This window comes from Pipistrellus hanaki (genome assembly GCF_964339955.1).
Source record: "Pipistrellus hanaki genome assembly, chromosome: 3".
Taxonomy (NCBI): Eukaryota; Metazoa; Chordata; class Mammalia; order Chiroptera; family Vespertilionidae; genus Pipistrellus; species Pipistrellus hanaki.
Window position 1 is genome coordinate 107,190,254 of NC_140505.1, and position 24,015 is coordinate 107,214,268.

Genomic DNA, 24,015 nt, shown 5'->3' on the forward strand with positions numbered 1-24,015 from the left:
AGGCTTAGAGCCCAGGCCTGGGCGGTACTGAACCATTGGCCAGCATGGAAGTGCCCTCTTTATCTGGAATATTTTCAACCCACAGGGCACTGTCATCACACTTCAGAGCAAGACTGCAAACTCAAAGCTCTCTCTCCAAACAGCATGTTCTGGTTTGGTGACTCTTCAGAGGCTTAAGATTTCTTACTATCTGTGTGACACTGAGCGAGGCACTTAATGTAAGGAGGCTTTGAGCCTCAGTTTCCCCATTATAAAATAGGGATGATAATTGCCCTACTGTGTGGATATTTTATTTATTTATTTATTTATTTATTTATTTATTTATTTATTTAATAAAATGTTTGCTGCAAATTACCCCCCCCCCAAAAAAAAAAAAACACACAAAAAAAAACAAAAAAACAAAACAAAACACACAAAACAAAACAAAACAAAAAAACTGCCTGCTATTTTTGGGAATCCTTTACTGTGTGAACCTCTAAGGGAGGGAGGGTCCTGCCACTCCCTTGGGAAGCTGGAAAAGCCATGTACTGTGACTGACCCTGTCAGCCAGAGGGTGAGATGCTCCCTCCTGGTCCCTGCATCGGGAGCAGAAAGCAGAGATGCAGCCGCAGCTGGGAGTCATCCCAGAGGGGTGCAGTCCCAATGACAATGACCGTGCAGGTGGTCAGCAGGGTGTCCAGTCCAGATTCTTTTTGAAACATAAAGTTGGTTCCTTTCTTCCGTGCCTTCAAGTTCATCCTGGGAGCTGCCCCATCTCCTCCCAGAAAATGCCATTCCTGCTTTCCAGCTGGCCTGTCAGTTTCTGTAGATGGAAGCAAGAGCGTCTGCTCAATGGTTCACCTCGTTCACAGGACGGCTGGGACAGAGTAGGACATTTAGGTGGCACTGTCTCAGGGACACTGGCACGCATCTCAGGGTGGGGGGAAGTGGGGATAAGAGCATCTACCATACACATGCTTTAAAAAAAAAGCTGAAGTCATATTGGTCAAAAACCGTATTGAATATCAGGCCTTCTATTATGGGGATGTGCTTTGCAAAGGACAAGAAAAATGTGAGACATTCTCATTATCTTACCAATAGAGAGCCCTCCCACTCCTCCTCCTCTATGTCTTAAATTTAGCTTAAAAACATAATTGTTCCAAAAAAAATGGAGAAAGGCACGGGTCCATTTCAGGAGACTGTCAGCCTCCGGGGGCAGGCATTTATTTTCTGCACCAGGTCCCACAGACTAGAGGTCCAGTTTTGGCAGTTCTTGTGTCATCTTTATGTGTGGTTGCAGAAGGCCAGAAAGCCACCCCTGCATGCTGTGGGGCCAGGCTCTCTCAGGGTGGAACCTTAGGAGCTGTCTGCCCCGGTTTGGGCTTCACTGAGTGGGCAACTCCTATTCCCCTGACCTCAGCTCTCCCTGCCTGCCTGGGTAGGACCCCTGAACTCACATCTGTTTGTTTAGACTCTCAGTCCTCAGAAAGCAGGTGCAGGCCAGTATGAGGCCAGGCTCTAGGCGATTTTCCACACTGACCAGTCTGGGCTGGACATAACAGATGTGATGGCTCCCGCTCATGTTGCCCAGGGCTACTGTATCCTCCGCTTGGGAAGACATTCAGGCACAGCAGCCTGACCCATGCCTCTGGGGACAGAAAGGACATGCCCGAGGCCCCATCCCCTTACCTGCCATCTCTGGGAAAGAGGCACTTTGAAGGCACAGTACTTAATTACAGTATTTTAAAATTATTTTATAACAGTTTGAAAGAGAAAGTTGTCAGGTGACTTATGGGAAAGCAGAGCTATTAACTTCCGGAGAACAAAGTACCATAACCAAAGGGACCCAGGCCAGGCTGCAGCTGCGGGGAGTGGGCAGCTGTCTCTGCCTCTGCAGGGGAACAGAGCCAACAGGTAGTTGCTTGCCGGGGTGGGTGCCACTCAAGGCTCCTTGCCTTCTCTCCTCTGTGCTTTTCTTCTGGTTCTTGGGGCTGTGGGCCATGTTCTGTGGGGAGACAGGATCTGGGATGGGCATTGGGAGTGGTGGGTGCCCACCTGGAGCCAGGGTGCAGCGCCAGCACTCCCTTAGCTCTTCGGGCCCGGGTGTCCTCGATGATTCCCGCGCTCATTTACAACACCAGCTTTTCTTTGGTAAGTCTGTATTTCCCACATGCCTCGCACATGTCAGGCTGCTGGGCTGTGATTCTGGGGTTTGGGCCATAATCATTCTCTCTTTTAGCAACCATTATGATGGGCAAAAGCTGCTGCCCCATATAGGTCACTGGACAAATGTCCCACTGCCCCAGGGGAGATGGCTCCTGCAATTGCATGGGCTTATCTCAGCAGTAAACCTGGAAAGCGGGAGGAGCAGGTCCCTGCTGTCTGACCTGCTGTTACCCAGGCCCAAACTGAGGAGAGGACCTGGTCCAGGTTACACTGTCTGTGATCCCAGACATCAGACCATCACAACAAAGGAGGACAAAACCTTAGAAGCTAGTCCCAAAATATTCCATTTTAACTAAATGAGTGTATTTGATTACACACAGATACTGTTGAATTTAAAGGAAGGTAATAAGGAAGTTTATGTTTCCTACCATGCAAAAGCCAGACAATCTAAAGCATTTTGTTAGTGCCAGACAAATAGTGGTGGTAAAGGGGAAGGAAATCATGGCCATATTTGCCTCAGATCTGGTACTTTGTGTTTAAATCCATCCTCTCAACCTGCATTAACCCTTGTTACCTTTGAGCAGGTTGAGAAAAGATAAAGACTAAGCGTTGTTTTTGTTAACCATTCATCACCTGTGTGAGTGAATCAGAACCATAGACTTGCAGGGAAGGGTATGCCTGTTGAGGTCTTTCAGTACCCCTTATTGATGCTGTACCCCACTGTTCACCATCCCTGCAAAGGGGTAATGAGTGAGCTGGTATCTGCTACATTCCAGTTCGGCAGGGGTCTCCTTTCACTTGGACATAAAGTCCTCCTCACAGAGAGCAGAAATAGGGTTCCCTGTCCCATTCCTCAAAGGTCATTGGAAACAGAACTCTTTGTGATGACACCTTTATCCATTCAGCTGTTCCAGAAATCATGCTCACCTCCCATATCTCAGCTGAATCTCAAGTTGTGTAATGCTCCCCTGTAGGAGCCTATAAAATCCATGTCCATCTCAGCATTCCCGCTGTTACTGTCCTGATCCAAGTTTTTGGCATCTCTCACCAGCACCATCACAGTAATTTTGTTGCTGGGCTCTCTGCCTCCTCCCCCTGCATTCCAACCTTCACTGTTACAGGGGTAGTTCTTGGGTGAAAAACAGTGGAGAGAACATGAGTTTTGGAATCAGACAGAGACCTTTGTTAAACTTGGGCTTTGCCACTTAGCCTCAACCAAATTAATTTTTCCATGCTTTAATTCTGGATCTATAAAATGAAGATAATATTGATTTCAGAGTAGTCTTATGAAGACTAAATAATAGTTTTGAAAATATCCATTAAGGCTTAATAGTTAGAGCATCAGCCCACAAACTGTAGGGTCTCTGGTTTGATTGCCAATCAAGGGCATATACCTTGGTTGCAGGTTTGATCCCAGGCCCTGGTCGGGGCCTGTGCATGAAGCAACCAGTCAATGTGTCCCTTTCACAAAATGTTTCTCTCTCTCTCTCTCTCTCTCTCTCTCTCTCTCTCTCTCTCTCCTCTCCCTCTTCCACCCTTCCACTTTGTCTATAAAGATTTTAAAGATCAATGGAATACATATCCTGGGATGAGGATTTAAAAATAATGTTCACTAAGAAGCTGTAAGTAGCTACTCAAAAACCATTAATTTCCTTTCCCTTACCCTGCTCCTAACCATTTTTAAATTTGTCAAGTGACAGTTTCAAGTTACTTCATTGTACTGGTTGACATTATTTAAGCCTTTCCAGTTCAGCACCAAGAACTAACCATAATATAATACATCTGAGGCAGGATTTTACCCCCAGAGCATAAAACATCTACCCATCCAAACATCTAACATTTCCAGAGCAACTGTAACAGGCACTGAAAAACACAAAAGCAAAAGAAAATGAGTTTATAGTTTAGTTGGGAAGACAATCCAACACAGCATCAGAAAGCTAGAAAGCAGTGATCCCAGATGGCCTCTTGGAGCTGAGGGAAGAGCTCCTGGCCTAGAGCAGGAGGGCTTCAGGAGTGGCGCCCTAAAAGTGGGCTATCTGACTCTTGAGGAATGAGATGAGTTAGAAAGACTTGAGGCCTTAGTGACAAGGAATGTCCAGATCCCGTAGGGTCTTGTGTTCTAAAGATTTAGATTTGAATTTGAAGTCAATGGGTAGCCCTAAACAAAGGACTAAGATTTTTATTCTAGAACTATCCATTTGCCTACATTTCAGAGAATGCAGTGGGAGAAAGCAAGGAGGCAGCAAGACCAGTTGGGAAATCTCAACAATGGCTCAGCTTGAAAAGAATGGAGCCTGATCAAAGCAGTGACAGGGCATGGAGAAAGGCACCAACCTCAGTGAGGATAGTGGCCATTTGAATGTGGGGCATAAGGCAGAGCAAAGACTCTGAAAGGCCTCCAGAAGGCAGAGACTTCCAAGTCTGGGAAGCAGGTGATGTCATTTACTGTGGGGAGGAGCTTGGGAGGTCAAGATCAAGGTATTAGAGGGCTCAGTGCCAAGTTTGGCAGAGGAAGCAGGCTGGAGAGAATTAAAAACCACTTGGGGAAATGATGTCCCAGAAATCAAGGAAAGATCAAGCTTCAAGAAGAGAAGGTACATAGTATTGAAGGCTGCAGTCTAGCAAAATCAGGGCTGAAAAACATTAATTAAATAACTAAAGTCAAGGTCACCAGTGATATTAGCAAGAACCATTTCCATGGAGAGTCTGAGCCAAGGGTAGTGGAGTGAATGGATGTGAGCAAAAAGATAAATTTGTAGTCTGTTCTTTCAAGAAGCTTACTTCTCTAGAGCAAGTAAGACATGGGATTATACTTGGGGGAGCTAGCTGGGGTGGGGGCAGAGGAGGGGGTTTGAGCATATGGATATGCTTGGAATGCAACCAGGAGAAATGACAGCGAGAAGCAGGTTGCTGCTGGCAGTGACAAGCAGAGGGAAAGAATGCTCTTGGTAGGTAGTGTGGGCATTAAAGGAGCAGCGATTTCCCATAAGAATAGAGGAGTTTGGAACCGGTTGCCGAGTTTAAAAATGTGGAAGCTTCCTTTGCAGCCTGTGGGCTGAGTGTCCCTAGCAGGCATCATGAGGAGATGTGACATCCTCATGATGTCAGAGAAGGTACTGGTTGAAGTGGAAGACACAGGTTGGAGGGGCTTTTAACAGAGGCCTAAGTTGGCTGAGATGATGATAGAGGCAGAGGTGACAGGATCATTCATTCTTTACTAGATGGGGTTCCTAGCTTTCCTTTAGTTTCATTTTGTTTTGAAGAAAGCAGAAGTTGGTCCATCACCACCATAGCCTGGTGTGTGTGTGTGTGTGTGTGTGTGTGTGTGTGTGTGTGTGTGTGTTTTGGATAGTGATTCTATCATCCTATATATTGGCCAGCCAAAGAGTAAGACCTGCTCTCAAGGACCTTAACATCATGGTACAGAATGGAAGGACTTTGAAATAGCCCTTCAAAGTAGCATATGGTTCAGTCCAGAGGAAAGATAGAAACAAGGTCAGAATACAGAAGAGATGGCTTCTGTACCTAATTACAAGGTAGCACTAGGCAAGAAGGGCTGGAGGGAGACTGTTTAGGAGATGAAAGGACTAGACAGTAGCAATAGAAAGGGTGAGGGAGGCCCTAGCTTGTTAGGCCTAGTGGATTAAGCATGGGCCCATAGTCTAAAGAGTCATGGGTTTGATCCAAGGGCATATATTTCAGTTACAGGCTCAATCCCTGGCTGAGGCAACCAATCAATGTGTCTCTCTTACATCAATGTTTCTCTCTCTCTCTCTGTCTTTCCTCCTCCCTTCCACTCTCTTTAAAAATAGATGAGAGGGGAAAAAAAATCCTTGGGTGAGAATTAGCAAAAAAAAGAAAAAGGAAAAAAAACCAAAAAACCTTTCATTAGCACTAGCCAATTTAGCTCAGTGGATAGAGCCTGGGCCCATGGACTGAAGGGTCCCGGGTTTGATTTGTACATAAAAGATAAAATGGACATCATCCAGAACCACAGAAAGGCTGGCTGAGTGGAAATTCTACAACTAGAAGGAAAGAAAAAAGCACATTGAGACTTGGAGAAGGTGAGGAAGTAAAGTGCAGAGGTGTGCACTTGCAGAAAGGGCTGGCAATTGAGTACGTGGTTGTCTTTTTTAATCGAGAGGGAGACACAAGCTCCAGACTGCTCTAAACTTCAGTTCCAGGCAAGACTCTGGGAACCCAGACTCATACGGGAAGAAACTGGACTGTCTGGCATGGGGTGGAATTCGAGGGTGGCTTTCTCTCAGAGGTGCTTACAGTGATTACAGAAGGAAACTGAGACCCAGGGGCCTCTTAGAGCAGGGCTGAGGATCTGTCATAGCTCTTTGCTCCACTCTGTTGATTCCCTGAGACCCCACACTACCCAAGCTGTGCACAGAGGCTTTTGCCATCTAAAATTACCTAACAAACTTCAGGTTGGTCAGAGACCCCCCAGAACTTTCAAAGAAGGCCTAAGGCCCAACAGCAGCTTGTATTGATTCATAGCTGGGCCTCATCTGGGCACCTCCAAACCTCAAACAAAGAAGAGGAATCTGCAGATCTCTCTGTAGCTCCTGCTGGGTGGCCTCAGGCAAAGGCTAAATTTACAGCTCCTTGAAGATCCAAGAGCCAGTGTACCCAGTGGTCAGAGTGGGACCATCCAGATTATAACTCCTCATATCCATAAGAGACACACTCAGAGAATAGATTCAGTGAGCACCAAAGTCCCATTGAAGCAAGTCTTGCCCCATAAGGGTGTTTCCAGCACAGCAGTTTTTCCATTGTAGATAAAGCTGATCCTCATAGCCAATTGGCCTAGAGGTCAATTCCTCTCAGGGATACCAGCAACATTCAAGGCTTAACTACAACAAGACTGTGCACACAGCTTACAAAGGGGTGCACCAAGAGTGTTCACCTCAGGTAATTGGAAAGGCTGAGCCACTGGGCCCTATAGGACACCTAGCACACAAAGTCACTCTATCAACAGCCAAATGTGGAGACAAAGAAGCAGCCAAAATGTAGAGACAAAGAAGCAGGTCACAAATGACAGAAATGGAGGAAAGTAAACTACTGGATATAGAGTTTAAAACCATGGTTATAAGGTTTTTCAAGAATCTTTTAGAAACCACCAATAAATTTAGTGAGACTCTCGAGGATATGAAAAAGGACCAACTAGGAATTAAGCATAAACTGACTGAAATAAAGAATAATATACAGAGATCCAATAGCAGACTAGAGGATCACAAGAATCAAGTCAAATATTTAAAATACGAAGAAGCAAAAAAAAAAAAAAAAAAAAAAACCAACTGGAAAAGCAAAAAGCAAAAAGAATAAAAAATATGAAGCCAGTGTAAGGAGCCTCTGGGCAACTTCAAGCATACCAACATCCGGATTATGGGGTGCCAGAAGAAGAGAGAGAGCAAGATATTGAAAACCTATTTTTTAATGACAGAAAACTTACCCTACCTGGTGAAAGGAATAGACTTACAAGTCCAGGAAGCACATAGAACACCAAACAAAAGGAATCCAAAGAGAACCACAGCAAGACACACCATAATTAAAATGCCAAGGGCAAAAGACAGAGAAAATATTAAAAACAGTAAGAGAAAAACTGTTAATTACCTACAAGGAGTACCCATATGACTGTCAGTTGATTTCTCAACAGAAACTATGCAGGCCAAAAGGGAGTGGCAAGAAATATTCAAAGTGATGAATAGCAAGAACCTACAACCAAGATTACTCTACCCAGCAAAGCTATCACTCAGAATTGAAGGGCAGATAAAGAGCTTCACAGATAAGAAAAAGCTAAAGGAGCCGGGACCGGTTTGGCTCAGTGGATAGAGCGTCAGCCTGCGGACTGAAAGGTCCCGGGTTCGATTCTGGGCAAGGGCATGTACCTTGGTTGCGGACACATCCCCAGTAGGGGGTGTGCAAGAGGCAGCTGATTGATGATTCTCTCTCATCGATGTTTCTAACTCTCTATCCCTCTCTCTTCCACTCTGTGAAAAATCAATAAAATATATTAAAAAAAGAAAGAAAAAAAAAAAAGAAAAAGCTAAAGGAGTTCATCACCACTAGTATTATATGAAATGCTGAAAGGTATTCTTTAAGAAGAGGAAGAAGAAAAGGGTAAAGATAAAAATTATGAAAAACAAACATATCTACCAACAAGTGACTCTAAAAATTAAGTGAATAAAAAATCTGATGAACAGAATAAACTGGTGAATATAATAGATCGGAGGCATAGAAAGGGAGTGGACTGACAATTCTCAGGGGTTAAAGGGTGTGGGGGAGCGGGAAGAGACTGGACCAAAATCATACATCTATGGATGAAGACAGTGGGAGGAGGTAAGGGCAGAGGGTGGGGTGGTAACTGGTTAGAGGGAAGCTATGGGGGAAAAAAAGAGGAACAACTGTAATAATCTGAACAATAAAGATTTATTTAAAGAAATAGAATTGTGGGACTAGTTTAACAAACTGATTCTAAAATTACTATCCTATATATTAAAAGGTGAATATGTCAATATACCATGATACTCACTGATCACAAGAGGGCAGATGCTCAACTCAGGAGCTGCCCCCTGGTAGTCAGTGCACTCCCACAGGGAGAGCACCACTCAGCCTGAAGGCAGGCTCACAGCTGGTGAGTGCAGAGGAGCCTCTCGTACCTCCATGGCAGTTGGACATTGCCCAAGGGCTCTTGGACTATGAGAGGGTGCAGGCTGGGCTGAGGGACCCTGCCCCTTACCCTGCCTAGTGCATGTATTTTGTGCACCAGGCCTCTAGTAAAATAATAAAGGTTCATCAATTCTAAGACAATGTTGAAAAATAAAAAGTAAGAATGCTCACCTTACCATTTGCTATAGATATACAATGAATTCTACAGTAATACAATGAGTGTGCTTCTGGTAGAGGACCAGGGAATTAGTCCCATGCAGCAGAACAAAGAATACAAAAATATACTCATGATGAAATATGTACATGTGTTCTCTATATGAGAGAGATGAACATGAAAAAAGGACAGCCTATATATATATATATATATATATATATATATATATATATATATATATATATATGCTATTTGGAGAACTTGTTTAGTATATGGAGAAAAATAATTCTGATGTCTATCTTCTACCATACACAAAAATAACTCTAAATGAATTATATAGACTTAATGGATCCATGGGGAGGAAATGGATTACAAACCTAAATATAGAAGGTAAAATTATATTAAGAAGATGAGAGAACTTTGTGTGTGTGTGTGTGTGTGTGTGTGTGTGTGTGTGTGTATGAGACTTGAGGGTGGGCTTAAAGGTTTTTAAAGCAATACTCAAGAAGTACAGATCATGAAGGAAAAACATTGATGGACCCAACCACATTAAGAAATTTTGTTTGATGAAAGACACCATAGATGTAAGTGACAAATTGGTGATAGACTTAGAAATGTTTGAAACTTTTAAAACTTGACAAGGAATTAATTTCTAGAATATAGCAGGAACTACTACAAATTTAGAAAAATTTAAAAACTTTTTAGAAAATTAGGCAAAAGATATAAATTCAAAGGAGGCTTAAAAATATACAAAGAGATGCTCAACATCACTTGTGATGAAAGACACACAACACAGAACAAAATGCCATTTTGTATCCATTAGACTAGTAACCATTGGAAAGCACAGTGCCACCAGGTAATGGAGAGGATTTAGGGAATGTGAACTCCCAGTCTGCTGGTGAGAGTATATAATCGGACACCTTAGAGAGCTGTTTGGAGTTTCTTTGCAAAGTTGTTTATATACTCCATAATTCAGCAATCCCACTCCTGGTATATGCCCCAGAGAAGTTCATGCTCAAGTCTAGGAGAAAACATAAAGAAGGATCCCAATGAAGCATGGTTTATTAGCAGAAAGCTGTCTAAGCAACACACCCTTCTTAGGGAATGGGGGAGTAATAACTAATAATAGATTAGCTAGCTAGCTTTTTGTTTTTGAGCACTTAACTATGTTCTGGTGCCAATCATGTTTTAAAGCACTTCAAATACACCCAAAGCTAATTCAATACTCATAGGCACCCTGGGATGTGGGTACTCTTAGTATCTCACTTTATACATTAGAAATGTGAGGCACATTTGCCTAAATCACATAGCTCGTAAGCGGAAGAGCCAGCATATGGTATGTGTAAGTGAACTACTCTCTAGTAGTCAGAAACTATGCAGTAGATTTATTGACAAGAGCTTAAAAAAAACAGTGCTGAGTGAAAAGTGAGATGAATAACACAATACCACTCCTGCAAAATAAAGACACATATATTCACAAAAAATATTAGGTGTCCTTCAGTAAAAGGATATATATCCAAGGACATTTTAGTGGGTCTCCTCTCTCTCTCTCTCTCTCTCTCTCTCTCTCTCTCTCTCTCTCTCTCTCTCTCTCTATATATATATATATATATATATATATATATATATATATATATATATAGTGTGTATATATATAGTGTATATATATAGTGTGTATATATAGTGTGTATATATATATATATAAAATAGGTCTGGTGCACAAAATTTGTGCATAGGTGGCGGGGGGCGGAGGGGGCTGGAGGTGTGTTCCTCCAGCCCAACCTGCACCCTATCCAATATGCCAATATGGGAGTCCTTGATGGGATCCCTGGTGGGATTGGGCCTAAAAGGGCAGTCAGACATCCATCTCACAATCCAAGACTGCTGGTTCCTAACTGCTTGCCTGTCTGCCCTCATGATTGCCCATAACTGCTTCTGCCTGCCAGCCTGATCACCCCCTAACCACTCCCCTGCCAGCCTGATCGATGCCTAACTGCTCCCTGGCTGACCAATTGCCCCTAACTGCCCTCCCCTCCTGTCCCTGTCACCCCTAACTGCCCTCTCCTGCAGGCTTGGGTCCCCTCCAACTGTACTTTCCTGCAGGCCTGGTTGCCCCCAACTGCCCTCCCCTGTGGTGGTCATCTTGTGTCCACATAGGGATGGCCATCTTTGACCACATGGGGTGGCCATCTTGTGTGTTGGAGTGATGGTTAATTGCATATCCCTCTCTCTCTATTCCACTTTCTCTAAAAATCAATGGGAAAAATATCCTCAGGTGAGGATTAACAACAACAACACAAAACTCACAACAACAAATAAATAAAAGGAAACTAATGCCATTAAAAATGACTTGGGACAGTTGAGGAACCAAGGACAATGTGGCATAGAGAGAAGACCAACACTGAGAGGCCCTTACATTGGCCATATTCGCTGAGTGCTACTGGGCACAAGCAGGGAAAGACAGCAGGGAAATGAAGATTTTTGCCAATTGCCATTCCCTTTGTAGAAAATTAAAAGAAGGCCAATGTTCTCCTTGCTGTATAAAAGGTTTATGAGCCACCTTTCCTCACTGCTGTTTCCTGGTCATACTAATTTTAACAAAACCCTCAGGAACATGAATTTAGAGAGCAAAAGCTATTTAAAAATCTCTCTCTCTCTCTCTCTCTCTCTCTCTCTCTCTCTCTCTCTCTCTCTCTCCAAACACACACACACACACACACACACACACACACACACACACACAGTCACTGCTTCCAGTTTCTCTACAGTTTCATTGGTGTTTTTCCTCTCTCATAATGGACCATGGCTATGTTAAGTTATGATAAGAGCTTCCTAGAAAATCAGGGGCTGTTTTCAGATATGGATGCACAGAAGTGGATGTTCAGGTATGGGGTCGGGTGGTGTGGGGTGGGGTGGTGTGGTGTGGTGTGGTGTTGTGTGGTGTGATGTGATGTGGTATATGTGTGTTTGTGGGTGTGTGATACATGTTAAGAGGCTCATGTGGTAGATGATGAACATGGATGAATATCTTTTTAAAAATATTTTTATTTTTTATAACTCACATTCCACCTGAGATTTCCACAGGTCTGAGGGTTTATGAAGCCATGATGAAAAGGTGGGCTGAGGGAGGCACCCAACTCAGGGCTGGATTGTCTTGTCTGGTAGAATTCCTCACAAGGACCCCCAAAAAGTGTCACAGGTAGAGGCATCTCTAAGGAGGTATGGTTTGCTCTGCTCCTCAAGTACTGCAGAAAGAGCATAGGGCTGGTGAATAGAAGAGTTCCTAGTCTTGGCTGTCTGTCCCCAGCAATGAGACTTTCATAAAATAAACAGGAATCACTAGGCCAGTCCCACTGACCTCTCAAGAGGAGGCATGTGGTGTGTGAGGTTCATGAGGTCCAACCTGCAAAATACTTTCAAAACCATGAAGTTCTGTAGAGCATGCTGCTTTTCTTTCTTCTGTGTGTTTTCGTCTGTACTTTCTTGGAACCTCCAGACTATTGGATTCTATCTAAGTTTCAGCGGGTGTGGGGGAGGGGAGTGAGGTGAAGATGGGAGATTGGAGTGAAGCTTGTTACATTTCACCTATAGGAAACCCAGGAACTGTTCCCAGATGACGACCTGTGTCAGCAAGGCAACTGAAGCCCAATGTCTGATGGATTCCTTTTTGGGAGGATGGCTGTTTATTGGAAGGAGGGGTGGGGATGGTGGTATGGGTCCAACTCAGAGTTCACACCTGTGGCTTGGCCATGGCTGCCCTGAGTGAAACTTAATGCGTTCTTTGGTTCACCTTTTAGAAAAGTCATGATTTGGTGAAGGTGGGTAGGATCCAATTACTCACTGAGTTCATCTCTGAGTCCTGGTCAAACACTTGGCTTTTTTTTTTTTTTCCTCACACAATCTGCATCACATTTGTCTTTGATACTCACTTGCTTTCAAAACACTTCAGTATAGTTACCCCCAGAATGTTGTGTTACTTTCAACTTTATGCTTTTGAAAGGCAAAAGCTGTCCACCTTCACAACACCAGCAGCTGTAGGTAAGCCAGGGCCTGAGTTACTGTGACAAAATTCTGGTTTCATCCATCAGAACCCAGGAAGCCGCTGTCTCTTTTTATGCACTGCTATTGTCAGAGTTGAGGGATCTCTATTAATAGATTAGACATTTCGTGCTGCCAATGATTTTCTAAGAGTAGGCAGTCATGCAGCCAATCAGGCTCAGCTGGCCCCTTGTGCATGGAGAAGTTTTGTTGGAGTATGTGAGCATAATTGGGTTATGAGGCTGCTAATATGATTATACTGCCTGGAAATGCAAAAGCCAGAGTCAGTTAAACATCAAGGTGAAGTTATTTCCAGCTGATCAATTGCAGCATCTCCCAGCAGCGTTGAGGCTTGGGTGACAGGAGAGATGGATTTAGCAGGCAAGCTGCTCTTTCTCTCCACTGGTGCCCTCCCCTTTCTTTCCCCCCCCAATATTATTCTGTATTAATTTCAGATGTACAGTACAGCGGCTAGACAATCATGTGCTTTACAGATCACTCCCCACCCACATATTTCAAATATCCACCTGGCCCATACATAATTATCATGTCATTGACTATATTCTTTATTCTGTAAATACCCATTTGTACTTAATCCCTTCACCCTTCTCACCAAGCCCCTCCATTGCCCTCCCTTCTGTTAACCATCAATCTGCTCTCTGTATCTGAGTCAGTTTCTATTTTGTTTATTTTGTTCTTTAGATTCCACACATAAGTGAAATACAGTATTTGTCTTTCTCTGTCTGACTTATTTAACTTAGCATAATACTCTCTGGGTCCATCAAGGCCATTGCAAAAGGTAAGATTTTTTTTTTTATGGAGATTAGTATTCCATATGATATGAATGTACCATATCATTTATAATGAGTAACCCAAGTGCTCATCAATAGACAAGTGGATAAGAAAGCTGTCGTTTTTATCTTTGGAAGCAAAGACTCCAGATTCTGCTCTGAGAGGCTGCCTTTCAGGTGTGAATTCCCAGCAGAAGGAAGGGTTCAGTTGTTTCAATTTGATTCAGTTCAGCAAACTTAAATCAACTCCTACTGTGTGTACAAAGTACACAAAAACAAGGTTCTTCCTTTTTCTTTTAATTCAAATGATAAGTTAGAAAGTCATTCTCTTCTCCTAAGCCCACCTCTTTGAGGTACCCAATGTTGAATTTCATCATGCTTCCTTTGCTTCTACAAACATATATGTGTAGAAATGTTATCAAAACAAAACAGGCCCGATACCATATATATTTTCTACAACTTCCTTTTTTTCCCCCTCTTCACTTATCCATACTACAAGAAAGTTTCTAGGTTATTACATATAAATTTAACTAATTTCTCTTCAATAGCTGCGTACACTTACATACTATTAGTTTGGGTATTGCATAATTCATTTTGTCATTTCCCTTCTGATATACATTTAGTTGTTTCTAGGTGTGTTTTTTTTTTTTTGTTTGTTTGTAGCACTATTTACAACTAGAAGCCTGGTACAAGAATTCATGCAGCAGTAGGCCTGCAGGATGGACTTAAACTGGCTCTCTGACATCCCCCAAGAGGTCCCAAGCCTTTGAGTGGCCTTAGCATATCATTAGCATACTACACTTTGATTGGTTGAACAACCAGACACTTAGAAGATTAGGCTTTTATTATATAGGATAGTCAAGATATGGAAACAACCTATGTGACCATCAGTAGATGAATGGGTAAAGAAAAATCATGCATATATTCAATGGAATATAATTCAGCCATTAAAAGAATAAATCTTGCTATCTGCAACAACATGGATGGACTCTAGAGGGTGTTGTGCTAACTTAAATAAGAAACAGGTAAAGAAAAATACCATATGATTTCACTTATATGTGGAATCTAAAAAAGAAAGTAAATGGACAGGCAGACCAAAACAGACTCATAAATACAGAGAACATTTTGATGGTTGCCAGATGGGAGGGGGGAGGTTGAGAGGATGAGGAAAATGGGAAAAGGATTAAAAAGAAAAATTGGTAGTTACAAAATAGTTATGAAAATGTAAAATATTGCATAGGGAAAATAGTTAATAATATTGTAATAACTATGTATGGTAGGGGTGTCGAACTCAATCAGAGAAGGGGCCAAAATCTAAAATCCAGCCTAAATCGCGGGCCGAATGGTTTACTGAACAGTCATAAACTGACAATGTCATAAACTGACAGTGGAGTGCAGTGATGACAGCGCAGTGCGGGCCACATTGCAAGGCCTGGCGGGCTGGATTTGGCCCGCGGGCCTTGTGTTTGACACATGTGATGTATGGTATCAGATTTATCTGGGTGCTCAATGCATACATTATATAAATGTCTAATTACTGGGTTGTACATCTGAAACTAATACAGTATTGTACGTCAACTGTAATTGAAAAATAAAAAATTATTTCAAAAAAAGAACACACAAACACAAACACATAAATTGTGGTACACATATACAATGGACTATTACTCAGCCATAAGAATGAATGAAATCTTACCATTTGTGACAAGATGGATGGATATAGAAAGTTTATGCTAAGTGAAATAAGACAGACAAAGACAAATATCACATGGTTTCACTTATATATGGAATCTAAAGAACAAAAATAAACAGAAACAGACTTATAAACACAGAAAACAGACTTATGGTTGCCAGAGGGAAAAGGGTGAGGAGCTGGGTAAAAAAGGTGAAGGAATTAAGAAGTACAATTTGGAAGTTATAAAATAGTCATGGGATGTGAAGTACAGCATAGAGAATATGCTCAGTAATGTTGTAATAACTATGTATGGTGCCAGGTGTTTACTTAAAATATTGTGGGGATCACGAAGGGAGACAAGATGGCGACCGAACAGACAGACTTGTTCTGACCCTGGTCCCAGAACAGATAAAAGCAGCATCTGAGTTGCTCAGGGAATGTTGATTGGCAACTAAGGGGCAGCTGAACTCTCAAGGAAGGTAAGGAAGGGTCCGCTGGACAGGATTTCCTGACCAAATGGCCAACACTGCGGCGGCAGCGACCTCTCCTGGAGCTACGAGCTCGGAGGGAAGGCTGTGCCATCTCACCAGGAAAGGAGGATCTTCTCTGAGGCCTGGAAAACCCACAGCAGAGGAGTCCATCGAGCAGCTGTGACACCCCAATTGGCGCAAACACGTGGATTCAAGGGAGTTCTTCAATCATCCACGGAAAGGAGAAGGAACACCACATAACCAGACATCCTGAAAAGAGAGACCACGGGGAGACAAAGAAATAGCCTGCACATGAAAGAAAAGCAGGCATCACCAGAAAAGGAAGTAAACGAGTCAGAGGCAAGCAGCCTACCAGAGCAAGAATTCAGAATAATGATCATAATATGGCTAAAAAGAATAGAAGAGAAATGTGACAATATCCAAGAAGAAATGAGGAAGAACCATGAGGAATTGAAGAAGAACCAAGAGGAATTGAAGAAGAACCATGAGGAATTGAAGAAGAACCAAGAAGAAATGAAAAATGACATCGCTACCATGAAGAACTCAATAGAAAGCATCAAGAGTAGACTAGATGAAGCAGAGGACCGCATCAGTGAGCTAGAAGACAAGATGGAAAAAATACCCAATTAGAGCAGCTTCTAGAAAAAAAAGATTAAAAAGTAGGAGGAGAGACTACGGGAGCTTTGGGACAATACAAAACAAAATATTATTTGAATAATAGGGGTTCTACAATAGAAGGAAAGGAAACTAAGGTAGACATGAAAAAAATATTTCAAGAAATAATGACAAAAAACTTTCCTGAGATAGAGAAGAAAAAACCCACACAAATCCAAGATGCTCGCAGAGTTTCAAGCAAAATGAATCCCAGAAGACAGAAGCCAAGGCACATAATAATCAAATTGGCAAACAACAACGACAAAGTAAGAATCTTAAAATCAGCCAGAGAGAGACAGAAAGTTACACACAAAGGAACCCCCATCAGACTAGCAACTGATTTCTCAACAGAAACTTATCAGGCCAGAAGGGAATGGGATGAAATATACAAAGCCATGCAAAGGAAGGGTCTGAATCCAAGAATACTGTACCCAGCAAGGCTATCAATCAAAATTGAAGGTGAAATCAGGAGCTTCACAGACAAAAAAAGACTGAAGGAATTTATCTCCACCAAACCAGCAATGCAAGAAATGCTAAAGGGTCTACTGTAAAAATAAAGAAATAGGAAGTGAAGAAGGAACACGGTTATAGAATAAAAATGGCATCAAATGAGTACCTATCAATAATAACCTTAAATGTAAATGGATTAAATGCTCCAATCAAAAGACATAGGGTGTCAGATTGGATAAGAAAACAAGACCCATACATCTGTTGTCTACAAGAAACCCACCTCAGAAAAAAAGATGCACACAGACTGAGGGTGAAGGGATGGAAAAAAGTTTTCCAGGCAAATGGAAATGAAAAAAAAGCTGGGGTAGCAATACTTATATCTGACAAATTAGATCTCAGAGTGAAGGACATAACCAGAGATAATGAAGGCCACTTCATAATACTAAAGGGAACAATCCAAGAAGAATAAATAACCCTGGTAAATATATATGCACCCAATACAGGAGCACCCAAATATATAAAAAAAAAAAAAAAAAAAAAAAAAAAAAAAAAAAAAAAAAAAAAAAAAAAAACTGCTGGAGGACTTTAAGGGAGAGATTAATAGCAATACAATCATAGTAGGAGATTTTAATACCCCACTGTCACCCTTCGACAAATCATCTAAACAAAAAATCAGCAAGAAATATCAATCCTAAATGACTCACTAGACCAGATGGAATTAATTGACATCTTCAGAACATTCCACCCCAAATCCACAGAATATACATTCTTCTCAAGTGCACATGGGACATTCTCAAAGATAGACCACATTTTGGGACATAGGCAAAGTCTCTTCAAATTCAAGAAGATAGAAATCATATCAAGCATCTTCTCAGATCATAATGGCATAAAACTGGAAATTAACTACAATGAAAATAATCTAAAGAAATCAAACACATGGAAACTAAACAGCATGCTATTAAAGAAGGACTGGGTTACCAGAGAAATCAAGGAAGAAATTAAAAACATCCTGGAAACAAATGACAATGAAAACACAACAATCCAAAATTTATGGGACATAGAAAAAGCAGTTTTGAGAGGGAAGTTCATATTCTTACAAGCCTATTGCAAAAAACTAGAAAAAATGGTAACAAATTATCTAACTCTACAACTGAAAGAGTTAGAAAAAGAGCAACAAGAAAAGCCCAGTGTAAGCAGAAGAAAGGAAATAATAAAAATCAGAGCGGAGATAAACAACATAGAGACCAAAGAAACAATACATAAGATCAACAAAACCAAGAGCTGGTTCTGAAAGGATAAACAAGATAGATGAACCATAGCCAGGCTAACTAAGAAACAAAGAGAGAGGACCCAAATAAACAAAATCAGAAATGAAAGAGGTGAAATAACAACAGACCCCACCGAAATACAACGGATTGTTACAAAATACTACGAACAACTCTATTCCAACAAACTGAACAACCTGGAGGAAGTGGACATATTCCTAGAAAAATACAAACTTCCAAAACTCAATCAGGAAGAATCTAAAAATCTCAATAGACCAGTGACTTGGGAAGAAATTGAAACAGTCATCAAAAAGCTTCCAGCAAACAAAAGTCCAGGGCCAGATGGCTTCACAGTAGAGTTTTACCAAACATTCAAGGAAGAACTAAAACCTATCCTCCTCAGACTATTCCAAAAAATCCAAGAGGAAGGAACACTTCCAAACCCCTTCTATGGAGCCAGCATCACCCTAATACCAAAACCAGATAAAGACAACTCAATGAAAGAGAATTACAGGTCAATATCACTCATGAACATAGATGCCAAAATCCTCAACAAAATTCTAGCAAATCGACTCCAGAAGAACATCACAAAGATCATAAACCATCACCAAGTAGGATTTATTCCAGGAATGCAAGGATGGTACAATATCCGCAAATCAATAAACGTGATACATCACATAAACAAATTGAAAGATAAAAATCATATAGTCATATCAATTGATGCAGAAAAAGCATTTGATAAAATCCAACACCCTTTCCTGATAAAAACTCTTAACAAGGTGTGAGTACAAGGATCATACCTCAACATAATAAAAGCTATTTATGATAAATCCACAGACAACATTATACTCAATGGGCAAAAACTAAAACCATTCCCTCTAAGAACAGGAACAAGACAGGAATGCCCAGTCTCGCCACTCCTGTTTGACATAGTACTGGAAGTACTAGCCATTGCAATTAGACAAGAGGAGGAAATAAAAGGCATCCAAATTGGAAAAGAAGAAGTAAAGTTATCCTTATTTGCATATGACGTGATATTGTACATAAAAAAAACCCAAAAGACTCCATTAAAAAACTAATTGACTTAATAAATGAATTTGGCAATGTAGCAGGATACAAAATTAACGCCAAGAAATCTATGGCATTTCTATACACCAACAGTGAAACTACAGAAACAGAGACTAAAAAAGCAATTCCATTTACCATCACACCAAAAAAATTAAGATACCTAGGAATAAATTTAACTAAGGAAGTAAAGGACCTATATGCGGAAAACTACACGACACTGAAAAAAGAGATAGAGGAAGATGTAAACAGATGGAAGAACATACCATGTTCATGGATTGGTAGAATCAACATTATCAAAATGTCCATACTTCCTAAAGCAATCTATAGGTTCAATGCACTCCCCATTAAAATACCAACGGCATATTTCACTGACCTAGAAAGAACTCTCCAAAAGTTCATTTGGAACAATAAAAGACCCCGAATAGCCACAGCAATCCTGAGAAAGAAGAGTAAAGTAGGAGGGATCTCAATACCAGACTTCAAACTGTATTACAAAGCCACTGTTCTCAAAACAGCCTGGTACTGGCACAAAAACAGACATATAGATCAATGGAATCAAATTGAAAACCCAGATATCTACCCAAATCACTATGCTCAATTAATATTTGAGAAAGGAGGCACGAATATACAATGGAGTCAAGACAGTCTCTTCAATAAATGGTGTTGGTAAAATTGGACAGACACATGCAAAAGAATGAAACTAGATCACCAACTTACACCATACACAAAAATAAACTCAAAATGGATACAGGGCTTAAACATCAGACGGGAAACCATAAAAATACTAGAAGCATCCACAGGCAGCAAAATCTCAGACGTATGCCAAAAGAACTTCTTCACTGATACTGCCCCTAGGGCAATGGAAGCTAAAGAGAAAATAAACAAATGGGACTACATCAAAATAAAAAGCTTTTTTACAGCAAAAGAAACCATCAACAAAACAACAAGAAAGCCCATGGTGTGGGAGAACATATTTGCAAATGATACCACTGATAAAGGCTTAATCTCCAACATCTACAGATTATACAACTAAATAAAAGGAAGATGAATGATCCAATTAAGAAATGGGCAATGGACCTAAATAGAATATTTTCAAAAGAAGACAGAAGGAAGGCCAAAAGGCACATGAAAACATGCTCAAAGTCACTAATTATCCGAGAGATGCAAATCAAAACAGCAATGCGGTACCATCTCACACCTGTCAGAATGGCCAACATCAACAAATCAACAAACGACAAGTGTAGGCGAGGTTGCGAAGAAAAAGGAACCCTCGTGCACTGCTGGTGGGAATGCAGACTGGTGCAACCACTGTGGAGAACAGAATGGAGTTTCCTCAAAAAACTGAAAATGGAACTCCCATTTGACCCAGTAATCCCACTCCTAGGAATATATCCCAAGAAACTAGAAACACCAACCAGAAAGTATATATGCACTCCTATGTTCATAGCAGCACAATCTACAATAGGCAGAATTTGGAAACAGCCTAGATGTCCATCAGCAGATGATTGGATCCAAAAACCATGGTACATCTACACAATGGAATACTATGCTGCCATAAAAAAGAAGGAATTCTCATCATTTGCAGCAACCTGGATGGAATTGGAGAACATCATGCTGAGTGAAATAAGCCAATCAATGAAAGAGAAACACCACATGACCTCACTCATTTATGGATAATAAAGAACATTATAAACTGATGAACCAAAAGATAGATATAGAGACAGTAAAGCAACAAGCAGACTGTCAAATTACAGTGGGGAGGGGAGGGAGATCTCGGGGAGATAATAGATCAACCGAAGGACTTGTATACATGCATATAAGTACAACCAATGGACATAAAACTCTGGGGAGGGAGGGTATGTATGGGAAGGAGGGGGGCAAAAAAGAAATCAATAAAATATATTTAATAAAAAAAATAAAATAAAATATTGTGGGGATCACTTTGTAAAGCAGATGAGTATCTAACCACTATGCTGTACACCTGAAACTAATACAAAATAATATTGATAAATGGAAAATGGAAAAATCAAATTTAAAAAATTTATTGGTTTCTCACCTGTTTTTTTTTTATGCCTTCATTTGGACATTAAGAAATAGGCAATCCTAGATGGAGCCTCAAACTTTTTAGAGTTTTCTTATCTTTAAAATCCCAATGTCTGGCAAACATTTTTCTGCATGGCCTCTGTCCCTTCCTGCCTCTCCTGGGTGCTGCGGGTCTCAATGGAAGATGCTTCTCAGTTGCTGTAGTGCATCATAGAAAACTGAGAGCTGACACTGACACAATGGGGTTGTATTGGCTATTATTCTGTAGTTGATTTAAAAAACACACACAAAAACATGTATTCTAATAACTTCCTTATTTCTCTAAAACCTTATATTTAACCTTGCCAGCTTATAGCCCAGTTTCTTTCCTGATTGACTCATTAGCATAAAACTCCATTATTAGCTCACCACTATTGTTCATTCTCAACAGCTGCAACTACAACTTAGGCTATTCAATAGGCACTAATTCAATACATTATAACTTCTGATTACAATGGTGGTTACCATCTGACAGTGATTCTCATGAGAAACAAAGATGAGTGACTCATGGACCTAACAATCTGATAGTACCCCCAAATTGTGCCTTCTATATCACCTTAGCTGCTAGACAAACTCTACCCATTTGCTCTAAGTGAAATTGTTGCCTTAATTTTGGAGCATTCATGGTTTTTGGTGGGAATTAGGGGTCTCAAACAGGGCCAGAAATGGAGAGGGTGGCTGTGGCAGACTGTTAGGCATCACGGTTGTGTGCAGAACACTGGGCATTTGCTCCAGCGGGCTCTTGTCCTGACCGTAATGCTTAATTGTGTGACCTGGAGCAAATCATCGTTTCTCTGCACCCCATCTTTCTGCATCTGGAAAACAGACAGGTTGGTCTCTACATATCACACAAACCACTGAGGTATCAGATAAAGATATTAGGCTCCAATGATAGTTATCTTTAAAAAACAAAACAAAACAAAACAAAACAAAACAAAACAAAACAACCTATCTGAATAGTGGTCGGTGCCCTATGTCAGGCACTCACCATCCCTATATGGTATGAGGGAAGGGGAAGGTTCAGTATTGGAAGATGCTGGCAGTGTCCTCCTACTGATTTCTGAGTGTCAGCAGACTGCAGTGTTTTGCAATGTACCCATGCCTCATTAAAATGTATTATCTAGTTTGAACCAAATTAACCTTCATAAAATGGATGAGTGACTTCAAGATTCCTGCAAAGAAATTCATGGATTAAACATAATAGTAATTTTGCAAGGACAAGAAAAACAGCAGAATTGACCCTTCTCCTGTGCCGGGCACAATCTCTCCATCACTATCACCAGGAGACAAAAACAATAGACAATCTAATTGCACCAGATAAAAAGTTGACTTAAAATCCCTGAATTCTCTAAACTTTAAAAGTATGGACTTCCTCTTGTTAACAATGCACTTTGTGTGCTGTGCCTATTGTACCCTTGTGAGTTACCTCCCAGCTCTAATAATCATTAAAAGCAAGCAGGGAAACAAACTGAACTTTTCAGTTGATGTAACAAAAGTTTAATATTTGAGGTATTTGAATTGAGGTATTTCAAAGAATCACACTAAAGTTAAACATGATACAAAATTCTACCACATTGTTCTCACTAAAAATATAGTTATGGATAATATTTTAATGAGAGCAAGAAGCTTTGCATAATTAATAACTGCCTTCAAATATATTAGGAATATTTTTTTTATTTTCATGGCATCCTCTAAAACATATTTTGTGTTCACTTGATAATAAATATATTAGTACAGAAGTTAAAACAGAAAGCAACAAGTGAACAAAACAAACATCTCAGTGACACAGACAACAGTTTGGTGGTTACCAGAGGGGAAAGGCGTGGGGAGATGTTAAAGAGGGTAAAGGGAGTCAGATCAACATGATGGAGAGTGACCAGACTTTGGGTGATGAGCACCCAATGCAATAGACAGGTGATATATTTTCACTTAAAACTCGTATTAGCTTATTAGCCAATATCAAATTTAATTAGTGATACACATTTAGGGTGTGTATCAGTATTTTTATAATAGAGAGAGCCAAGAAAAGTAGGGTAAAGATATGAGCCAGGTCACCGGGCAGCAATCTTCTGGTTGTGATGTCCTCCCTGCATCTCAAAAGCCAGGTTACAGTTACAGGAAGAAGCTTTTGGGGGATATGTCAGGATCTAACATCTAACATGAGTTTTTAAAGCCAACAAGTAACCCACCTTTGTGTCACTGTGGGCCATAGAAACACTAATGGAGGAGCATGTTTTTTTGTTTTTTTGTTTTTTTTTCTATTTCAAATGTCCTTCATTGCTGAACTATTCATAAATACCGTATTCTTTTTAGGGACTCGTGGAATTGATATTGGACACTAAAGGGGTCTGAGGCTGCCTGTCACTCCTTGAGCCAAATTAAGCAGAGACAGGGTTGAATCACATATGAGCACTTATTCCAGTAATGCTGGCAGTAAGGGGAGAGCAGCTGGTTACCCTGGAAATTCTGCTCTGACCCCCTGGCCTGCTGGCTGACTATATATGGGTGAGGGAGGAGGCAGCTT

At 40.9% G+C, this 24,015-nt stretch overlaps 1 pseudogene across 1 annotated transcript in view; it reads right to left on the reverse strand.

Annotated features, from left to right (window-relative positions):
* Window positions 1–3,082: 3,082 nt before the first annotated feature.
* LOC311619691 (large ribosomal subunit protein uL22-like) overlaps window positions 3,083–24,015 on the reverse strand; it is a 32,172-nt pseudogene continuing 11,239 nt past the window's right edge. The window contains exon 2 of the transcript in view: window positions 3,083–3,274. The product of the transcript in view is annotated as a large ribosomal subunit protein uL22-like (transcript). The remainder of the gene's footprint in view (window positions 3,275–24,015) is intronic.